The following is a 22,271-nucleotide window of genomic DNA, read 5'->3' on the forward strand; positions in this document are numbered from 1 at the left end:
TTGGCATGGTTGGTGCATAGCCAAGTTCCATGATTTTGGTGTTTTGGCTTGATTTGTTGACTTGGTGGTGGGCTGGGTGAAAATGGAAAATCATGGTTTTGCATAACTGGCTGGACTCAGTCCTCACAAATACCTCCAATGTGATGTGGGAGAAGTTTAGGAGCAAAAGGAATTCATCTTGGCATGGTTGGTGCAAATGAAAGTTCCATGTTTTTGGTGTTTTGGCTTGATTTTCCGAGTTGTTGGTGTGTTGGGTGAAAAACGAAAATCATGGTTTTGGAAAACTGGCTGGACTCAATTCTTACAAATGCCTCCAATGTGATGTGGGAGAAGTTTAGGAGCAAAAGGAATTCATCTTGGCATGGTTGGTGCAAATGAAAGTTCCATGTTTTTGGTGTTTTGGCTTGATTTTCCGAGTTGTTGGTGTGTTGGGTGAAAAACGAAAATCATGGTTTTGGGAAACTGGATGGACTCAATCCTCACATATGCCTACAAAGTGATGTGGGAAAAGTTTGAGAGCAAAAGGAATTGATCTTGGCATGGTTGGTGCAAAGCCAAGTTCCATGATTTTGGTGTTTTGGCTTGATTTTGTGACTTGGTGCTGTGTTGAGTGAATAACGAAAATCATGGTTTTGGAAAACTGGCTGGACTCAATTCTCACAAATGCCTCCAAAGTGATGTGGGAGAAGTTTGGGAGCAAAAGGAATTCATCTTGGCATGGTTGGTGCATAGCCAAGTTTCATGATTTTGGTGTTTTGGCTTGATTTTGTGACTTGGTGGTGTGCTGGGTGAAAAACGAAAATCATGGTTTTGCAAAACTGGCTGGACTCAATCCTCACAAATGCCTCCAAAGTGATGTGGGAGATTTTTTGGAACAAAAGGAATTGATATTGGCATGGTTGGTGCATAGCCAAGTTCCATGATTTTGGTGTTTTGGCTTGATTTTGTGACTTGGTGCTGTGTTGGGTGAATAACGAAAATCATGGTTTTGGAAAACTGGCTGGACTCAATCCTCACAAATGCCTCCAAAGTGATGTGGGAGAAGTTTGGGAGCAAAAGGAATTGATCTTGGCATGGTTGGTGATGGCATTTCATGAAGTTCTTCTTGAATCATGTAAGAGATGGTGCGGAAGCCGTGGATGTGTGTGTGCAAGATCCTCCTAAGAGTGATGTTGATCTTGAAGGTGCATGATGAGTATGAATATTGGGAGGTTCGGCCAGCCCAAGGAAAGGTGAAGGATGTGAAGTTTAGAGCCTAGAGTTCTAGGGAGAAGCAAAGCTTGGCACAAAATGGCAGCATAACTTTACTCACAATAAACTTGAAAATACAAGGTGTAGGCTCCTCCTTTTATAGGCTAAAGAGGACCATAATGCAACCCTAATGCTAGCCAAATGAAATGTAAATGTGAAGCACATGGGTGCACATGGCACATGGGTGCACAAATGAGCACATGGGGAGGGGTGTGTCGAGTTTACAAATAAAGTTCCTATGCTAATTTTGACAAGAAATTAAAGTCTACTCTACACTAGAGTTTATGGCATTTCAACATGTAAAGGAACGTCTTCTTGGATCCTCTTGGCCATAACTCTATGGTATGCCCAAATCTACCCTTTAGTGAGCTTGCATGTGGGCATGTGCTTCGGCCTCTTCCATCAGTTGGTGCAAATGAAAGTTCCATGATTTTGGTGTTTTGGCTTGATTTTCTGACTTGTTGGTGTGTTGGTTGAAAAATGAAAATAATGGTTTTGGAAAACTAGATGGACTCAATCCTCACAAATGCCTCCAAAGTGATGTGGGAAAAGTTTGAGAGCAAAAGGAATTGATCTTGGCATGGTTGGTGCAAAGCCAAGTTCCATGATTTTGGTGTTTTGGCTTGATTTTGTGACTTGGTGGTGTGTTGGGTGAAGAATGAAAATCATGGTTTTGGAAAACTGGTTGGACTCAATCCTCACAAATGCCTCCAAAGTGATGTGGGAGAAGTTTGGGAGCAAAAGGAATTGATCTTGGCATTGTTGGTGCAACGCAAGTTTTATGATTTTGGTGTTTTGGATTGATTTTGTGACTTGGTGCTGTGTTGGGTGAAAAACGGAAATCATGGTTTTGCAAAACTGGCTGGACTCATTCCTCACAAATGCCTCCAAAGTGAAGTGGGAGAAGTTTGGAGCAAAAGGAATTCATCTTGGCATGGTTGGTGCATAGCCAAGTTTCATGATTTTGGTGTTTTGGCTTGATTTTGTGACTTGGTGGTGTGCTGGGTGAAAAGCAAAAATCATGGTTTTGCAAAACTGGCTGGACTCAACGCTCACAAAAGCCTCCAAAGTGATGTGGGAGATTTTTGGGAGCAAAAGGAATTGATCTTGGCATGGTTGGTGCATAGCCAAGTTCCATGATTTTGGTGTTTTGGCTTGATTTTGTGACTTGGTGCTGTGTTGGGTGAATAACGAAAATCATGGTTTTGGAAAACTGGCTGAACTCAATCCTCACAAATGCCTCCAAAGTGATGTGGGAGAAGTTCGGGATCAAAAGGAATTGATCTTGGCATGGTTGGTGCAAATGAAAGTTCCATGATTTTGGTGTTTTGGCATGATTTTCTGACTTGTTGGTGTGTTGGGTGAAAAACGAAAATTATGGTTTTGGAAAACAGGATGGACTCAATCCTCACAAATTCCTCCAAAGTGCTGTGGGGAAAAGTTTCAGAGCAAAAGGAAGTAATCTTGGCATGGTTGGTGCATAACAGAGTTCCTTGATTTTGGTGTTTTAGCTTAATTTTGTGACTTGGTGGTGTGTTGGGTGAAACAAAAAAATCATGCTTTTGCAAAACTGGCTGGACGCAATCCTCACAAATGTCTCCAATGTGATGTGGGAGAAGTTTGGGAGCAAAAGGAGTTGCTTGTGGCATGCTTGGTGCGTAGCCAAGTTCCATGATTTTGGTGTTTTGGCTTTATTTTGTGACTTGGTGGTGTGTAGGGTGAAAAACGAAAATCAGGGATTTGCAAAACTGGCTGGACTCAATCCTCACAAATGCCTCCAAAGTGATGTGGAAGAAGTTTGGAAGAAAAAGGAATTGATCTTGGCATGGTTGGCGCAAAGCCAAGTTCCATGACTTTGGTGTTTTAGCTTGATTTTGTAACTTGGTGGTGTGTTGGGTGAAAAACGAAAATCATGGTTTTGCAAAAGTGGCTGGACTCAATCTTCACAAATGCCTCCAAAGTGACGTGGGAGAAGTTTGGGAGCAAAAGGAATTGATCTTGGAATGGTTGGTGCATAGCCAAGTTCCATGATTTTGGTGTTTTGGCTTGATTTTGTGACTTGGTGCTGTGTTGGGTGAATAACGAAAATCATGGTTTTGAAAAACTGGCTGGACTGCATCCTCAAAAATGCCTCCAAAGTGATGTGGGAGAAGTTTGGGAGCAAAAGAAATTGATCTTGGCATTCTTGGTGCAAAGCCAAGTTCCATGATTTTGGCGTTTTGGCTTGATTTTGTAAGTTGGTGGTGTGTTGTGTGAAAAACGAAAATCATGGTTTTGCAAAATTGGCTGGACTCAGTCTTCACAAATGCCTACAAAGTGACGTGGGAGAAGTTTGGGAGCAAAAGGAATTGATCTTGGCATGCTTGGTGCATACCCAAGTTCCATGATTTTGGTGTTTTGGCTTGATTTAGTGACTTAGTGGTGTGTGGGGTGAAAAACGAAAAACATGGTTTTGCTAAACGGGCTGGAATCAATCCTCACAAATGCCTCCAAAGTGATGTGGGAAAGGTTTGGGAGCAAAAGGAATTGATGTTGGCATTTTTGGTGCATAGCGAAGTTCCATGATTTTGGTATTTTGGCTTGATTTTGTGACTTGGTGGTGTTTTGGTATGATTTTGTGACTTGGTGGTGTGTGGGGTGAAAAACGAAATTCATGGTTTTGGAAAACATGCTAGACTCAATCCTCACACATGCGTCTAAAGTGATGTGGGAGAAGTTTGAGAGCAAAAGGAATTGATCTTGGCATGGTTGGTGCATAGCCAAGTTCCATGATTTTGGTGTTTTGGCATGATTTTGTGACTTGGTGGTGTGTGGGGTGAAAAACGAAAATCATGGTTTTGCAAAACTGGCTGGACTCAATCCTCACAAATACTTCCAATGTTATGTGGGAAAATTTTGAGAGCAAAAGGAATTGATCTTGGCATGTTTGGTGCATGGCCAAGTTCCATGATTTTGGTGTTTTGGCTTAATTTTGTGACTTGGTGCTGTGTTGGGTGAAAAACGAAAATCGTGGTTTTGGAAAACTGGCTGGAATCAATTCTCACAAATGCCTCCAAGGTTATGTGAGAGAAGTTTGGGAGCAAAAGGAATTGATCTTGGCATGGTTGGTGCATAGCCAAGTTCCATGATTTTGGTGTTTTGGCTTGATTTGTTGACTTGGTGGTGGGCTGGGTGAAAATGGAAAATCATGGTTTTGCATAACTGGCTGGACTCAGTCCTCACAAATGCCTCCAAAGTGATGTGGGAAATTTTGGGAGAAAAAGGAATTGATCTTGGCATGGTTGATACATAGCCAAGTTCCATGATTTTGGTGTTTTGGCTTGATTTTGTGACTTGGTGTTGTGTTGGGTGAATAACGAAAATCATGGTTTTGGAAAACTGGTTGGACTCAATTCTCACAAATGCCTCCAATGTGATGTGGGAGAAGTTTGGGAGCAAAAGGAATTCATTTTGGCATGGTTGGTGCAAATGAAAGTTCCATGTTTTTGGTGTTTTGGCTTGATTTTCTGACTTGTTGGTGTGTTGGGTGAAAAACGAAAATCATGGTTTTGGGAAACTGGATGGACTCAATCCTCACAAATTCCTCCAAAGTGATGTGGGAAAAGTTTAAGAGCAAAAGGAATTGATCATGGCATGGTTGGTGCAAAGCCAAGTTCCATGATTTTGGTGTTTTGGCTTGATTTTGTGACTTGGTGCTGTGTTGGGTGAATAACGAAAATCATGGTTTTGGAAAACTGGCTGGACTCAATTCTCACAAATGCCTCCAAAGTGATGTGGGAGAAGTTTGGGAGCAAAAGGAATTCATCTTGGCATGGTTGGTGCATAGCCAAGTTTCATGATTTTGGTGTTTTGGCTTGATTTTGTGACTTGGTGGTGTGCTGGGTGAAAAACGAAAATCATGGTTTTGCAAAACTGGCTGGACTAAATCCTCACAAATGCCTCCAAAGTGAGGTGGGAGATTTTTTGGAGCAAAAGGAATTGATCTTGGCATGGTTGGTGCATAGCCAAGTTCCATGATTTTGGTGTTTTGGCTTGATTTTGTGACTTGGTGCTGTGTTGGGTGAATAACGAAAATCATGGTTTTGGAAAACTGGTTGGTCTCAATCCTCACAAATGCCTCCAAAGTGATGTGGGAGAAGTTTGGGAGCAAAAGGAATTCATCTTGGCATGGTTGGTGATGGCATTTCATGAAGTTCTTCTTGAATCATGTAAGAGATGGTGCGGAAGCCGTGGATGTGTGTGTGCAAGATCCTCCTAAGAGTGATGTTGATCTTGAAGGTGCATGATGTGTATGAATATTGGGAGGTTCGGCCAGCCCAAGGAAAGGTGAAGGATGTGAAGTTTAGAGCCTAGAGTTCTAGGGAGAAGCAAAGCTTGGCACAAAATGGCAGCATAACTTTACTCACAATAAACTTGAAAATACAAGGTGTAGGCTCCTCCTTTTATAGGCTAAGGATGACCATAATGCAACCCTAATGCTAGCCAAATGAAATGTAAATGTGAAGCACATGGGTGCACATGGCACATGGGTGCACAAATGAGCACATGGGGAGGGGTGTGTCGAGTTTACAAATAAAGTTCCTATGCTAATTTTGACAAGAAATTAAAGCCTACTCTACACTAGAGTTTATGGCATTTCAACATGTAAAGGAACGTCTTCTTGGATCCTCTTGGCCATAACTCTATGGTTGGCCCAAATCTACCCTTTGGTGGGCTTGCTTGTGGGCATGTGCTTGGCCCTCTTCCATCAGTTGGTGCAAATGAAAGTTCCATGATTTTGGTGTTTTGGCTAGATTTTCTGACTTGTTGGTGTGTTAGGTGAAAAATGAAAATAATGGTTTTGGAAAACTAGATGGACTCAATCCTCACAAATGCCTCCAAAGTGATGTGGGAAAAGTTTGAGAGCAAAAGGAATTGATCTTGGCATGGTTGGTGCAAAGCCAAGTTCCATGATTTTGGTGTTTTGGCTTGATTTTGTGACTTGGTGGTGTGTTGGGTGAAGAATGAAAATCATGGTTTTGGAAAACTGGTTGGACTCAATCCTCACAAATGCCTCCAAAGTGATGTGGGAGAAGTTTGGGAGCAAAAGGAATTGATCTTGGCATTGTTGGTGCAACGCCAAGTTTTATGATTTTGGTGTTTTGGATTGATTTTGTGACTTGGTGCTGTGTTGGGTGAAAAACGGAAATCATGGTTTTGCAAAACTGGCTGGACTCAATCCTCACAAATGCCTCCAAAGTGAAGTGGGAGAGGTTTGGGAGCAAAAGGAATTGATCTTGGCATGGTTGGTGCAAAGCCAAGTTCCATGATTTTGGTGTTTTAGCTTGAGTTTGTGACTTCGTGGTGTGTTGGGTTGAAAACGAAAATCATAGTTTTGGAAAACTGGCTGGACTCAATCCTAACAAATGCCTCCAAAGTGATGTGGGAGAAGTTTGGAAGCAAAAGGAATTGATCTTGGTATGGTTGGTGCATAGCCAAGTTTCATGATTTTGATGTTTTGGCTTGATTTTGTGACTTGGTGGTGTGCTGGGTGAAAAACAAAAATCATGGTTTTCCAAAACTGGCTGGACTCAACCCTCACAAATGCCTCCAAAGTGATGTGGGAGATTTTTGGGAGCAAAAGGAATTGATCTTGGCATGGTTGGTGCATAGCCAAGTTCCATGATTTTGGTGTTTTGGCTTGATTTTGTGACTCGGTGCTGTGTTGGGTGAATAACGAAAATCATGGTTTTGGAAAACTGGCTGGACTCAATCCTCACAAATGCCTCCAAAGTGATGTGGAAGAAGTTTGGGATCAAAAGGAATTGATCTTGGCATGGTTTGTGCAAATGAAGGTTCCATGATTTTGGTGTTTTGGCATGATTTTGGTGTTTTGGCATGATTTTCTGACTTGTTGGTGTGTGGGGTGAAAAACGAAAATTATGGTTTTGGAAAACAGGATGGACTCAATCCTCACAAATTCCTCCAAAGTGATGTGGGAAAAGTTTGAGAGAAAAAGGAATTAATCTTGGCATGGTTGGTGCATAACAGAGTGCCATGATTTTGGTGTTTTAGCTTAATTTTGTGACTTGGTGGTGTGTTGGGTGAAACACGAAAATCATGCTTTTGCAAAACTGGCTGGACGCAATGGTTGGCGCAAAGCCAAGTTCCATGACTTTGGTGTTTTAGCTTGATTTTGTAACTTGGTGGTGTGTTGGGTGAAAAACGAAAATCATGGTTTTGCAAAAGTGGCTGGACTCAATCTTCACAAATGCCTCCAAAGTGACGTGGGAGAAGTTTGGGAGCAAAAGGAATTGATCTTAGAATGGTTGGTGCATTGCCAAGTTCCATGATTTTGGTGTTTTGGCTTGATTTTGTGACTTGGTGCTGTGTTGGGTGAATAACGAAAATCATGGTTTTGAAAAACTGGCTGGACTGCATCCTCAAAAATGCCTCCAAAGTGATGTGGGAGAAGTTTGGGAGCAAAAGAAATTGATCTTGGCATTGTTGGTGCAAAGCCAAGTTCCATGATTTTGGTGTTTTGGGTTGATTTTGTAAGTTGGTGGTGTGTTGTGTGAAAAACGAAAATCATGGTTTTGCAAAATTGGCTGGACTCAATCTTCACAAATGCCTACAAAGTGACGTGGGAGAAGTTTGGGAGCAAAAGGAATTGATCTTGGCATGCTTGGTGCATACCCAAGTTCCATGATTTTGGTGTTTTGGCTTGATTTAGTGACTTAGTGGTGTGTGGGGTGAAAAACGAAAAACATGGTTTTGCTAAACGGGCTGGAATCAATCCTCACAAATGCCTCCAAAGTGATGTGGGATAAGTTTGGGAGCAAAAGGAACTGATGTTGGCATTGTTGGTGCATAGCGAAGTTCCATGATTTTGGTATTTTGGCTTGATTTTGTGATTTGGTGGTGTTTTGGCATGATTTTGTGATTTGGTGGTGTGTGGGGTTAAAAACGAAATTCATGGTTTTGGAAAACATGCTAGACTCAATCCTCACACATGCGTCCAAAGTGATGTGGGAGAAGTTTGAGAGCAAAAGGAATTGATCTTGGCATGGTTGGTGCATAGACAAGTTCCATGATTTTGGTGTTTTGGCATGATTTTGTGACTTGGTGGTGTGTGGGGTGAAAAACGAAAATCATTGTTTTGCAAAACTGGCTGGACTCAATCCTCACAAATACCTCCAATGTTATGTGGGAAAAGTTTGAGAGCAAAAGGAATTGATCTCGGCATGTTTGGTGGATGGCCAAGTTCCATGATTTTGGTGTTTTGGCTTAATTATGTGACTTGGTGCTGTGTTGGGTGAAAAACGAAAATTGTGGTTTTGGAAAACTGGCTGGAATCAATTCTCATAAATGCCTCCAAGGTTATGTGAGAGAAGTTTGGGAGCAAAAGGAATTGATCTTGGCATGGTTGGTGCATAGCCAAGTTCCATGATTTTGGTGTTTTGGCTTGATTTGTTGACTTGGTGGTGGGCTGGGTGAAAATGGAAAATCATGGTTTTGCATAACTGGCTGGACTCAGTCCTCACAAATGCCTCCAAAGTGATGTGGGAGATTTTTCGGAGCAAAAGGAATTGATCTTGGCATGGTTGGTGCATAGCCAAGTTCCATGATTTTGGTGTTTTGGCTTGATTTTGTGACTTGGAGCTGTGTTGGGTGAATAACGAAAATCATGGTTTTGGAAAACTGGCTGGACTCAATCCTCACAAATGCCTCCAAAGTGATGTGGGAGAAGTTCGGGATCAAAAGGAATTGATCTTGGCATGTTTGGTGCAAATGAAAGTTCCATGATTTTGGTGTTTTGGCATGATTTTGTGACTTGGTGGTGTGTTGGGTGAAAAACGAAAATTATGGTTTTGGAAAACAGGATGGACTCAATCCTCACAAATTCCTCCAAAGTGATGTGGGAAAAGTTTGAGAGCAAAAGGAAGTAATCTTGGCATGGTTGGTGCATAACAGAGTTCCATGATTTTGGTGTTTTAGCTTAATTTTGTGACTTGGTGGTGTGTTGGGTGAAACACGAAAATCATGCTTTTGCAAAACTGGCTGGACACAATCCTCACAAATGTCTCCAATGTGATGTGGGAGAAGTTTGGGAGCAAAAGGAGTTGCTTGTGGCATGCTTCGTGCGTAGCCAAGTTCCATGATTTTGGTGTTTTGGCTTTATTTTGTGACTTGGTGGTGTGTAGGGTGAAAAACGAAAATCTGGGATTTGCAAAACTGGCTGGACTAAATCCTCACAAATGCCTCCAAAGTGATGTGGAAGAAGTTTGGAAGAAAAAGGAATTGATCTTGGCATGGTTGGCGCAAAGCCAAGTTCCATGACTTTGGTGTTTTAGCTTGATTTTGTAACTTGGTGGTGTGTTGGGTGAAAAACGAAAATCATGGTTTTGCAAAAGTGGCTGGACTCAATCTTCACAAATGCCTCCAAAGTGACGTGGGAGAAGTTTGGGAGCAAAAGGAATTGATCTTAGAATGGTTGGTGCATTGCCAAGTTCCATGATTTTGGTGTTTTGGCTTGATTTTGTGACTTGGTGCTGTGTTGGGTGAATAACGAAAATCATGGTTTTGAAAAACTGGCTGGACTGCATCCTCAAAAATGCCTCCAAAGTGATGTGGGAGAAGTTTGGGAGCAAAAGAAATTGATCTTGGCATTGTTGGTGCAAAGCCAAGTTCCATGATTTTGGTGTTTTGGGTTGATTTTGTAAGTTGGTGGTGTGTTGTGTGAAAAACGAAAATCATGGTTTTGCAAAATTGGCTGAACTCAATCTTCACAAATGCCTACAAAGTGACGTGGGAGAAGTTTGGGAGCAAAAGGAATTGATCTTGGCATGCTTGGTGCATACCCAAGTTCCATGATTTTGGTGTTTTGGCTTGATTTAGTGACTTAGTGGTGTGTGGGGTGAAAAACGAAAAACATGGTTTTGCTAAACGGGCTGGAATCAATCCTCACAAATGCCTCCAAAGTGATGTGGGAGAAGTTTGGGAGCAAAAGGAACTGATGTTGGCATTGTTGGTGCATAGCGAAGTTCCATGATTTTGGTATTTTGGCTTGATTTTGTGATTTGGTGGTGTTTTGGCATGATTTTGTGATTTGGTGGTGTGTGGGGTTAAAAACGAAATTCATGGTTTTGGAAAACATGCTAGACTCAATCCTCACACATGCGTCCAAAGTGATGTGGGAGAAGTTTGAGAGCAAAAGGAATTGATCTTGGCATGGTTGGTGCATAGACAAGTTCCATGATTTTGGTGTTTTGGCATGATTTTGTGACTTGGTGGTGTGTGGGGTGAAAAACGAAAATCATTGTTTTGCAAAACTGGCTGGACTCAATCCTCACAAATACCTCCAATGTTATGTGGGAAAAGTTTGAGAGCAAAAGGAATTGATCTCGGCATGTTTGGTGGATGGCCAAGTTCCATGATTTTGGTGTTTTGGCTTAATTTTGTGACTTGGTGCTGTGTTGGGTGAAAAACGAAAATTGTGGTTTTGGAAAACTGGCTGGAATCAATTCTCATAAATGCCTCCAAGGTTATGTGAGAGAAGTTTGGGAGCAAAAGGAATTGATCTTGGCATGGTTGGTGCATAGCCAAGTTCCATGATTTTGGTGTTTTGGCTTGATTTGTTGACTTGGTGGTGGGCTGGGTGAAAATGGAAAATCATGGTTTTGCATAACTGGCTGGACTCAGTCCTCACAAATGCCTCCAAAGTGATGTGGGAGATTTTTCGGAGAAAAAGGAATTGATCTTGGCATGGTTGGTGCATAACAGAGTTCCATGATTTTGGTGTTTTAGCTTAATTTTGTGACTTGGTGGTGTGTTGGGTGAAACACGAAAATCATGCTTTTGCAAAACTGGCTGGACGCAATCCTCACAAATGTCTCCAATGTGATGTGGGAGAAGTTTGGGAGCAAAAGGAGTTGCTTGTGGCATGCTTGGTGCGTAGCCAAGTTCCATGATTTTGGTGTTTTGGCTTTATTTTGTGACTTGGTGGTGTGTAGGGTGAAAAACGAAAATCTGGGATTTGCAAAACTGGCTGGACTAAATCCTCACAAATGCCTCCAAAGTGATGTGGAAGAAGTTTGGAAGAAAAAGGAATTGATCTTGGCATGGTTGGCGCAAAGCCAAGTTCCATGACTTTGGTGTTTTAGCTTGATTTTGTAACTTGGTGGTGTGTTGGGTGAAAAACGAAAATCATGGTTTTGCAAAAGTGGCTGGACTCAATCTTCACAAATGCCTCCAAAGTGACGTGGGAGAAGTTTGGGAGCAAAAGGAATTGATCTTAGAATGGTTGGTGCATTGCCAAGTTCCATGATTTTGGTGTTTTGGCTTGATTTTGTGACTTGGTGCTGTGTTGGGTGAATAACGAAAATCATGGTTTTGAAAAACTGGCTGGACTGCATCCTCAAAAATGCCTCCAAAGTGATGTGGGAGAAGTTTGGGAGCAAAAGAAATTGATCTTGGCATTGTTGGTGCAAAGCCAAGTTCCATGATTTTGGTGTTTTGGGTTGATTTTGTAAGTTGGTGGTGTGTTGTGTGAAAAACGAAAATCATGGTTTTGCAAAATTGGCTGGACTCAATCTTCACAAATGCCTACAAAGTGACGTGGGAGAAGTTTGGGAGCAAAAGGAATTGATCTTGGCATGCTTGGTGCATACCCAAGTTCCATGATTTTGGTGTTTTGGCTTGATTTAGTGACTTAGTGGTGTGTGGGGTGAAAAACGAAAAACATGGTTTTGCTAAACGGGCTGGAATCAATCCTCACAAATGCCTCCAAAGTGATGTGGGAGAAGTTTGGGAGCAAAAGGAACTGATGTTGGCATTGTTGGTGCATAGCGAAGTTCCATGATTTTGGTATTTTGGCTTGATTTTGTGATTTGGTGGTGTTTTGGCATGATTTTGTGATTTGGTGGTGTGTGGCGTTAAAAACGAAATTCATGGTTTTGGAAAACATGCTAGACTCAATCCTCACACATGCGTCCAAAGTGATGTGGGAGAAGTTTGAGAGCAAAAGGAATTGATCTTGGCATGGTTGGTGCATAGACAAGTTCCATGATTTTGGTGTTTTGGCATGATTTTGTGACTTGGTGGTGTGTGGGGTGAAAAACGAAAATCATTGTTTTGCAAAACTGGCTGGACTCAATCCTCACAAATACCTCCAATGTTATGTGGGAAAAGTTTGAGAGCAAAAGGAATTGATCTCGGCATGTTTGGTGGATGGCCAAGTTCCATGATTTTGGTGTTTTGGCTTAATTTTGTGACTTGGTGCTGTGTTGGGTGAAAAACGAAAATTGTGGTTTTGGAAAACTGGCTGGAATCAATTCTCATAAATGCCTCCAAGGTTATGTGAGAGAAGTTTGGGAGCAAAAGGAATTGATCTTGGCATGGTTGGTGCATAGCCAAGTTCCATGATTTTGGTGTTTTGGCTTGATTTGTTGACTTGGTGGTGGGCTGGGTGAAAATGGAAAATCATGGTTTTGCATAACTGGCTGGACTCAGTCCTCACAAATACCTCCAAAGTGATGTGGGAGATTTTTGGGAGAAAAAGGAATTGATCTTGGCATGGTTGGTGCATAGCCAAGTTCCATGATTTTGGTGTTTTGGCTTGATTTTGTGACTTGGTGTTGTGTTGGGTGAATAACGAAAATCATGGTTTTGGAAAACTGGCTGGACTCAATTCTTACAAATGCCTCCAATGTGATGTGGGAGAAGTTTAGGAGCAAAAGGAATTCATCTTGGCATGGTTGGTGCATAGCCAAGTTCCATGATTTTGGTGTTTTGGCTTGATTTGTTGACTTGGTGGTGGGCTGGGTGAAAATGGAAAATCATGGTTTTGCATAACTGGCTGGACTCAGTCCTCACAAATACCTCCAAAGTGATGTGGGAGATTTTTGGGAGAAAAAGGAATTGATCTTGGCATGGTTGGTGCATAGCCAAGTTCCATGATTTTGGTGTTTTGGCATGATTTTGTGACTTGGTGGTGTGTGGGGTGAAAAACGAAAATCATTGTTTTGCAAAACTGGCTGGACTCAATCCTCACAAATACCTCCAATGTTATGTGGGAAAAGTTTGAGAGCAAAAGGAATTGATCTCGGCATGTTTGGTGGATGGCCAAGTTCCATGATTTTGGTGTTTTGGCTTAATTTTGTGACTTGGTGCTGTGTTGGGTGAAAAACGAAAATTGTGGTTTTGGAAAACTGGCTGGAATCAATTCTCATAAATGCCTCCAAGGTTATGTGAGAGAAGTTTGGGAGCAAAAGGAATTGATCTTGGCATGGTTGGTGCATAGCCAAGTTCCATGATTTTGGTGTTTTGGCTTGATTTGTTGACTTGGTGGTGGGCTGGGTGAAAATGGAAAATCATGGTTTTCCATAACTGGCTGGACTCAGTCCTCACAAATACCTCCAATGTGATGTGGGAGAAGTTTAGGAGCAAAAGGAATTCATCTTGGCATGGTTGGTGCAAATGAAAGTTCCATGTTTTTGGTGTTTTGGCTTGATTTTCCGAGTTGTTGGTGTGTTGGGTGAAAAACGAAAATCATGGTTTTGGAAAACTGGCTGGACTCAATTCTTACAAATGCCTCCAATGTGATGTGGGAGAAGTTTAGGAGCAAAAGGAATTCATCTTGGCATGGTTGGTGCAAATGAAAGTTCCATGTTTTTGGTGTTTTGGCTTGATTTTCCGAGTTGTTGGTGTGTTGGGTGAAAAACGAAAATCATGGTTTTGGGAAACTGGATGGACTCAATCCTCACATATGCCTCCAAAGTGATGTGGGAAAAGTTTGAGAGCAAAAGGAATTGATCTTGGCATGGTTGGTGCAAAGCCAAGTTCCATGATTTTGGTGTTTTGGCTTGATTTTGTGACTTGGTGCTGTGTTGAGTGAATAACGAAAATCATGGTTTTGGAAAACTGGCTGGACTCAATTCTCACAAATGCCTCCAAAGTGATGTGGGAGAAGTTTGGGAGCAAAAGGAATTCATCTTGGCATGGTTGGTGCATAGCCAAGTTTCATGATTTTGGTGTTTTGGCTTGATTTTGTGACTTGGTGGTGTGCTGGGTGAAAAACGAAAATCATGGTTTTGCAAAACTGGCTGGACTCAATCCTCACAAATGCCTCCAAAGTGATGTGGGAGATTTTTTGGAACAAAAGGAATTGATATTGGCATGGTTGGTGCATAGCCAAGTTCCATGATTTTGGTGTTTTGGCTTGATTTTGTGACTTGGTGCTGTGTTGGGTGAATAACGAAAATCATGGGTTTGGAAAACTGGCTGGACTCAATCCTCACAAATGCCTCCAAAGTGATGTGGGAGAAGTTTGGGAGCAAAAGGAATTCATCTTGGCATGGTTGGTGATGGCATTTCATGAAGTTCTTCTTGAATCATGTAAGAGATGGTGCGGAAGCCGTGGATGTGTGTGTGCAAGATCCTCCTAAGAGTGATGTTGATCTTGAAGGTGCATGATGAGTATGAATATTGGGAGGTTCGGCCAGCCCAAGGAAAGGTGAAGGATGTGAAGTTTAGAGCCTAGAGTTCTAGGGAGAAGCAAAGCTTGGCACAAAATGGCAGCATAACTTTACTCACAATAAACTTGAAAATACAAGGTGTAGGCTCCTCCTTTTATAGGCTAAAGAGGACCATAATGCAACCCTAATGCTAGCCAAATGAAATGTAAATGTGAAGCACATGGGTGCACATGGCACATGGGTGCACAAATGAGCACATGGGGAGGGGTGTGTCGAGTTTACAAATAAAGTTCCTATGCTAATTTTGACAAGAAATTAAAGTCTACTCTACACTAGAGTTTATGGCATTTCAACATGTAAAGGAACGTCTTCTTGGATCCTCTTGGCCATAACTCTATGGTATGCCCAAATCTACCCTTTAGTGAGCTTGCATGTGGGCATGTGCTTCGGCCTCTTCCATCAGTTGGTGCAAATGAAAGTTCCATGATTTTGGTGTTTTGGCTTGATTTTCTGACTTGTTGGTGTGTTGGTTGAAAAATGAAAATAATGGTTTTGGAAAACTAGATGGACTCAATCCTCACAAATGCCTCCAAAGTGATGTGGGAAAAGTTTGAGAGCAAAAGGAATTGATCTTGGCATGGTTGGTGCAAAGCCAAGTTCCATGATTTTGGTGTTTTGGCTTGATTTTGTGACTTGGTGGTGTGTTGGGTGAAGAATGAAAATCATGGTTTTGGAAAACTGGTTGGACTCAATCCTCACAAATGCCTCCAAAGTGATGTGGGAGAAGTTTGGGAGCAAAAGGAATTGATCTTGGCATTGTTGGTGCAACGCAAGTTTTATGATTTTAGTGTTTTGGATTGATTTTGTGACTTGGTGCTGTGTTGGGTGAAAAACGGAAATCATGGTTTTGCAAAACTGGCTGGACTCATTCCTCACAAATGCCTCCAAAGTGAAGTGGGAGAAGTTTGGAGCAAAAGGAATTCATCTTGGCATGGTTGGTGCATAGCCAAGTTTCATGATTTTGGTGTTTTGGCTTGATTTTGTGACTTGGTGGTGTGCTGGGTGAAAAACAAAAATCATGGTTTTGCAAAACTGGCTGGACTCAACGCTCACAAAAGCCTCCAAAGTGATGTGGGAGATTTTTGGGAGCAAAAGGAATTGATCTTGGCATGGTTGGTGCATAGCCAAGTTCCATGATTTTGGTGTTTTGGCTTGATTTTGTGACTTGGTGCTGTGTTGGGTGAATAACGAAAATCATGGTTTTGGAAAACTGGCTGAACTCAATCCTCACAAATGCCTCCAAAGTGATGTGGGAGAAGTTCGGGATCAAAAGGAATTGATCTTGGCATGGTTGGTGCAAATGAAAGTTCCATGATTTTGGTGTTTTGGCATGATTTTCTGACTTGTTGGTGTGTTGGGTGAAAAACGAAAATTATGGTTTTGGAAAACAGGATGGACTCAATCCTCACAAATTCCTCCAAAGTGCTGTGGGGAAAAGTTTAGAGCAAAAGGAAGTAATCTTGGCATGGTTGGTGCATAACAGAGTTCCTTGATTTTGGTGTTTTAGCTTAATTTTGTGACTTGGTGGTGTGTTGGGTGAAACAAAAAAATCATGCTTTTGCAAAACTGGCTGGACGCAATCCTCACAAATGTCTCCAATGTGATGTGGGAGAAGTTTGGGAGCAAAAGGAGTTGCTTGTGGCATGCTTGGTGCGTAGCCAAGTTCCATGATTTTGGTGTTTTGGCTTTATTTTGTGACTTGGTGGTGTAGGGTGAAAAACGAAAATCAGGGATTTGCAAAACTGGCTGGACTCAATCCTCACAAATGCCTCCAAAGTGATGTGGAAGAAGTTTGGAAGAAAAAGGAATTGATCTTGGCATGGTTGGCGCAAAGCCAAGTTCCATGACTTTGGTGTTTTAGCTTGATTTTGTAACTTGGTGGTGTGTTGGGTGAAAAACGAAAATCATGGTTTTGCAAAAGTGGCTGGACTCAATCTTCACAAATGCCTCCAAAGTGACGTGGGAGAAGTTTGGGAGCAAAAGGAATTGATCTTGGAATGGTTGGTGCATAGCCAAGTTCCATGATTTTGGTGTTTTGGCTTGATTTTGTGACTTGGTGCTGTGTTGGGTGAATAACGAAAATCATGGTTTTGAAAAACTGGCTGGACTGCATCCTCAAAAATGCCTCCAAAGTGATGTGGGAGAAGTTTGGGAGCAAAAGAAATTGATCTTGGCATTCTTGGTGCAAAGCCAAGTTCCATGATTTTGGCGTTTTGGCTTGATTTTGTAAGTTGGTGGTGTGTTGTGTGAAAAACGAAAATCATGGTTTTGCAAAATTGGCTGGACTCAGTCTTCACAAATGCCTACAAAGTGACGTGGGAGAAGTTTGGGAGCAAAAGGAATTGATCTTGGCATGCTTGGTGCATACCCAAGTTCCATGATTTTGGTGTTTTGGCTTTGATTTAGTGACTTAGTGGTGTGTGGGGTGAAAAACGAAAAACATGGTTTTGCTAAACGGGCTGGAATCAATCCTCACAAATGCCTCCAAAGTGATGTGGGAAAGGTTTGGGAGCAAAAGGAATTGATGTTGGCATTTTTGGTGCATAGCGAAGTTCCATGATTTTGGTATTTTGGCTTGATTTTGTGACTTGGTGGTGTTTTGGCATGATTTTGTGACTTGGTGGTGTGTGGGGTGAAAAACGAAATTCATGGTTTTGGAAAACATGCTAGACTCAATCCTCACACATGCGTCTAAAGTGATGTGGGAGAAGTTTGAGAGCAAAAGGAATTGATCTTGGCATGGTTGGTGCATAGCCAAGTTCCATGATTTTGGTGTTTTGGCATGATTTTGTGACTTGGTGGTGTGTGGGGTGAAAAACGAAAATCATGGTTTTGCAAAACTGGCTGGACTCAATCCTCACAAATACTTCCAATGTTATGTGGGAAAATTTTGAGAGCAAAAGGAATTGATCTTGGCATGTTTGGTGCATGGCCAAGTTCCATGATTTTGGTGTTTTGGCTTAATTTTGTGACTTGGTGCTGTGTTGGGTGAAAAACGAAAATCGTGGTTTTGGAAAACTGGCTGGAATCAATTCTCACAAATGCCTCCAAGGTTATGTGAGAGAAGTTTGGGAGCAAAAGGAATTGATCTTGGCATGGTTGGTGCATAGCCAAGTTCCATGATTTTGGTGTTTTGGCTTGATTTGTTGACTTGGTGGTGGGCTGGGTGAAAATGGAAAATCATGGTTTTGCATAACTGGCTGGACTCAGTCCTCACAAATGCCTCCAAAGTGATGTGGGAGATTTTTGGGAGAAAAAGCAATTGATCTTGGCATGGTTGATACATAGCCAAGTTCCATGATTTTGGTGTTTTGGCTTGATTTTGTGACTTGGTGTTGTGTTGGGTGAATAACGAAAATCATGGTTTTGGAAAACTGGTTGGACTCAATTCTCACAAATGCCTCCAATGTGATGTGGGAGAAGTTTGGGAGCAAAAGGAATTCATTTTGGCATGGTTGGTGCAAATGAAAGTTCCATGTTTTTGGTGTTTTGGCTTGATTTTCTGACTTGTTGGTGTGTTGGGTGAAAAACGAAAATCATGGTTTTGGGAAACTGGATGGACTCAATCCTCACAAATTCCTCCAAAGTGATGTGGGAAAAGTTTAAGAGCAAAAGGAATTGATCTTGGCATGGTTGGTGCAAAGCCAAGTTCCATGATTTTGGTGTTTTGGCTTGATTTTGTGACTTGGTGCTGTGTTGGGTGAATAACGAAAATCATGGTTTTGGAAAACTGGCTGGACTCAATTCTCACAAATGCCTCCAAAGTGATGTGGGAGAAGTTTGGGAGCAAAAGGAATTCATCTTGGCATGGTTGGTGCATAGCCAAGTTTCATGATTTTGGTGTTTTGGCTTGATTTTGTGACTTGGTGGTGTGCTGGGTGAAAAACGAAAATCATGGTTTTGCAAAACTGGCTGGACTAAATCCTCACAAATGCCTCCAAAGTGATGTGGGAGATTTTTTGGAGCAAAAGGAATTGATCTTGGCATGGTTGGTGCATAGCCAAGTTCCATGATTTTGGTGTTTTGGGTTGATTTTGTGACTTGGTGCTGTGTTGGGTGAATAACGAAAATCATGGTTTTGGAAAACTGGCTGGTCTCAATCCTCACAAATGCCTCCAAAGTGATGTGGGAGAAGTTTGGGAGCAAAAGGAATTCATCTTGGCATGGTTGGTGATGGCATTTCATGAAGTTCTTCTTGAATCATGTAAGAGATGGTGCGGAAGCCGTGGATGTGTGTGTGCAAGATCCTCCTAAGAGTGATGTTGATCTTGAAGGTGCATGATGTGTATGAATATTGGGAGGTTCGGCCAGCCCAAGGAAAGGTGAAGGATGTGAAGTTTAGAGCCTAGAGTTCTAGGGAGAAGCAAAGCTTGGCACAAAATGGCAGCATAACTTTACTCACAATAAACTTGAAAATACAAGGTGTAGGCTCCTCCTTTTATAGGCTAAGGATGACCATAATGCAACCCTAATGCTAGCCAAATGAAATGTAAATGTGAAGCACATGGGTGCACATGGCACATGGGTGCACAAATGAGCACATGGGGAGGGGTGTGTCGAGTTTACAAATAAAGTTCCTATGCTAATTTTGACAAGAAATTAAAGCCTACTCTACACTAGAGTTTATGGCATTTCAACATGTAAAGGAACGTCTTCTTGGATCCTCTTGGCCATAACTCTATGGTTGGCCCAAATCTACCCTTTGGTGGGCTTGCTTGTGGGCATGTGCTTGGCCCTCTTCCATCAGTTGGTGCAAATGAAAGTTCCATGATTTTGGTGTTTTGGCTAGATTTTCTGACTTGTTGGTGTGTTAGGTGAAAAATGAAAATAATGGTTTTGGAAAACTAGATGGACTCAATCCTCACAAATGCCTCCAAAGTGATGTGGGAAAAGTTTGAGAGCAAAAGGAATTGATCTTGGCATGGTTGGTGCAAAGCCAAGTTCCATGATTTTGGTGTTTTGGCTTGATTTTGTGACTTGGTGGTGTGTTGGGTGAAGAATGAAAATCATGGTTTTGGAAAACTGGTTGGACTCAATCCTCACAAATGCCTCCAAAGTGATGTGGGAGAAGTTTGGGAGCAAAAGGAATTGATCTTGGCATTGTTGGTGCAACGCCAAGTTTTATGATTTTGGTGTTTTGGATTGATTTTGTGACTTGGTGCTGTGTTGGGTGAAAAACGGAAATCATGGTTTTGCAAAACTGGCTGGACTCAATCCTCACAAATGCCTCCAAAGTGAAGTGGGAGAGGTTTGGGAGCAAAAGGAATTGATCTTGGCATGGTTGGTGCAAAGCCAAGTTCCATGATTTTGGTGTTTTAGCTTGAGTTTGTGACTTCGTGGTGTGTTGGGTTGAAAACGAAAATCATAGTTTTGGAAAACTGGCTGGACTCAATCCTAACAAATGCCTCCAAAGTGATGTGGGAGAAGTTTGGAAGCAAAAGGAATTGATCTTGGTATGGTTGGTGCATAGCCAAGTTTCATGATTTTGATGTTTTGGCTTGATTTTGTGACTTGGTGGTGTGCTGGGTGAAAAACAAAAATCATGGTTTTGCAAAACTGGCTGGACTCAACCCTCACAAATGCCTCCAAAGTGATGTGGGAGATTTTTGGGAGCAAAAGGAATTGATCTTGGCATGGTTGGTGCATAGCCAAGTTCCATGATTTTGGTGTTTTGGCTTGATTTTGTGACTCGGTGCTGTGTTGGGTGAATAACGAAAATCATGGTTTTGGAAAACTGGCTGGACTCAATCCTCACAAATGCCTCCAAAGTGATGTGGAAGAAGTTTGGGATCAAAAGGAATTGATCTTGGCATGGTTTGTGCAAATGAAAGTTCCATGATTTTGGTGTTTTGGCATGATTTTGGTGTTTTGGCATGATTTTCTGACTTGTTGGTGTGTGGGGTGAAAAACGAAAATTATGGTTTTGGAAAACAGGATGGACTCAATCCTCACAAATTCCTCCAAAGTGATGTGGGAAAAGTTTGAGAGAAAAAGGAATTAATCTTGGCATGGTTGGTGCATAACAGAGTGCCATGATTTTGGTGTTTTAGCTTAATTTTGTGACTTGGTGGTGTGTTGGGTGAAACACGAAAATCATGCTTTTGCAAAACTGGCTGGACGCAATCCTCACAAATGCCTCCAAAGTGATGTGGAAGAAGTTTGGAAGAAAAAGGAATTGATCTTGGCATGGTTGGCGCAAAGCCAAGTTCCATGACTTTGGTGTTTTAGCTTGATTTTGTAACTTGGTGGTGTGTTGGGTGAAAAACGAAAATCATGGTTTTGCAAAAGTGGCTGGACTCAATCTTCACAAATGCCTCCAAAGTGACGTGGGAGAAGTTTGGGAGCAAAAGGAATTGATCTTGGAATGGTTGGTGCATAGCCAAGTTCCATGATTTGGGTGTTTTGGCTTGATTTTGTGACTTGGTGCTGTGTTGGGTGAATAACGAAAATCATGGTTTTGAAAAACTGGCTGGACTGCATCCTCAAAAATGCCTCCAAAGTGATGTGGGAGAAGTTTGGGAGCAAAAGAAATTGATCTTGGCATTGTTGGTGCAAAGCCAAGTTCCATGATTTTGGTATTTTGGCTTGATTTTGTAAGTTGGTGGTGTGTTGTGTGAAAAACGAAAATCATGGATTTGCAAAATTGGCTGGACTCAATCTTCACAAATGCCTACAAAGTGACGTGGGAGAAGTTTGGGAGCAAAAGGAATTGATCTTGGCATGGTTGGTGCATACCCAAGTTCCATGATTTTGGTGTTTTGGCTTGATTTTGTGACTTGGTGTTGTGTTGGGTGAATAACGAAAATCATGGTTTTGAAAAACTGGCTGGACTGCATCCTCAAAAATGCCTCCAAAGTGATGTGGGAGAAGTTTGGGAGCAAAAGAAATTGATCTTGGCATTGTTGGTGCAAAGCCAAGTTCCATGATTTTGGTGTTTTGGCTTGATTTTGTAAGTTGGTGGTGTGTTGTGTGAAAAACGAAAATCATGGTTTTGCTAAACTGGCTGGAATCAATCCTCACAAATGCCTCCAAACTGATGTGGGAGAAGTTTGGGAGCAAAAGGAACTGATGTTGGCATTGTTGGTGCATAGCGAAGTTCCATGATTTTGGTATTTTGGCTTGATTTTGTGACTTGGTGGTGTTTTGGCTTGATTTTGTGACTTGGTGGTGTGTGGGGTGAAAAACGAAATTCATGGTTTTGGAAAACTTGCTAGACTCAATCCTCACACATGCGTCCAAAGTGATGTGGGAGAAGTTTGAGAGCAAAAGGAATTGATCTTGGCATGGTTGGTACGTAGCCAAGTTCCATGATTTTGGTGTTTTGGTTTGATTTTGTGACTTGGTGGTGTGTGGGGTGAAAAACGAAAATCATGGTTTTGCAAAACTGGCTGGACTCAATCCTCACAAATACCTCCAATGTTATGTGGGAAAAGTTTGAGAGCAAAAGGAATTGATCTTGGCATGTTTGGTGCATGGCCAAGTTCCATGATTTTGGTGTTTTGGCTT

Source organism: Phaseolus vulgaris, chromosome 2, assembly GCF_051622355.1.
Source record: "Phaseolus vulgaris cultivar YP4 chromosome 2, ASM5162235v1, whole genome shotgun sequence".
Classification (NCBI taxonomy): domain Eukaryota; kingdom Viridiplantae; phylum Streptophyta; class Magnoliopsida; order Fabales; family Fabaceae; genus Phaseolus; species Phaseolus vulgaris.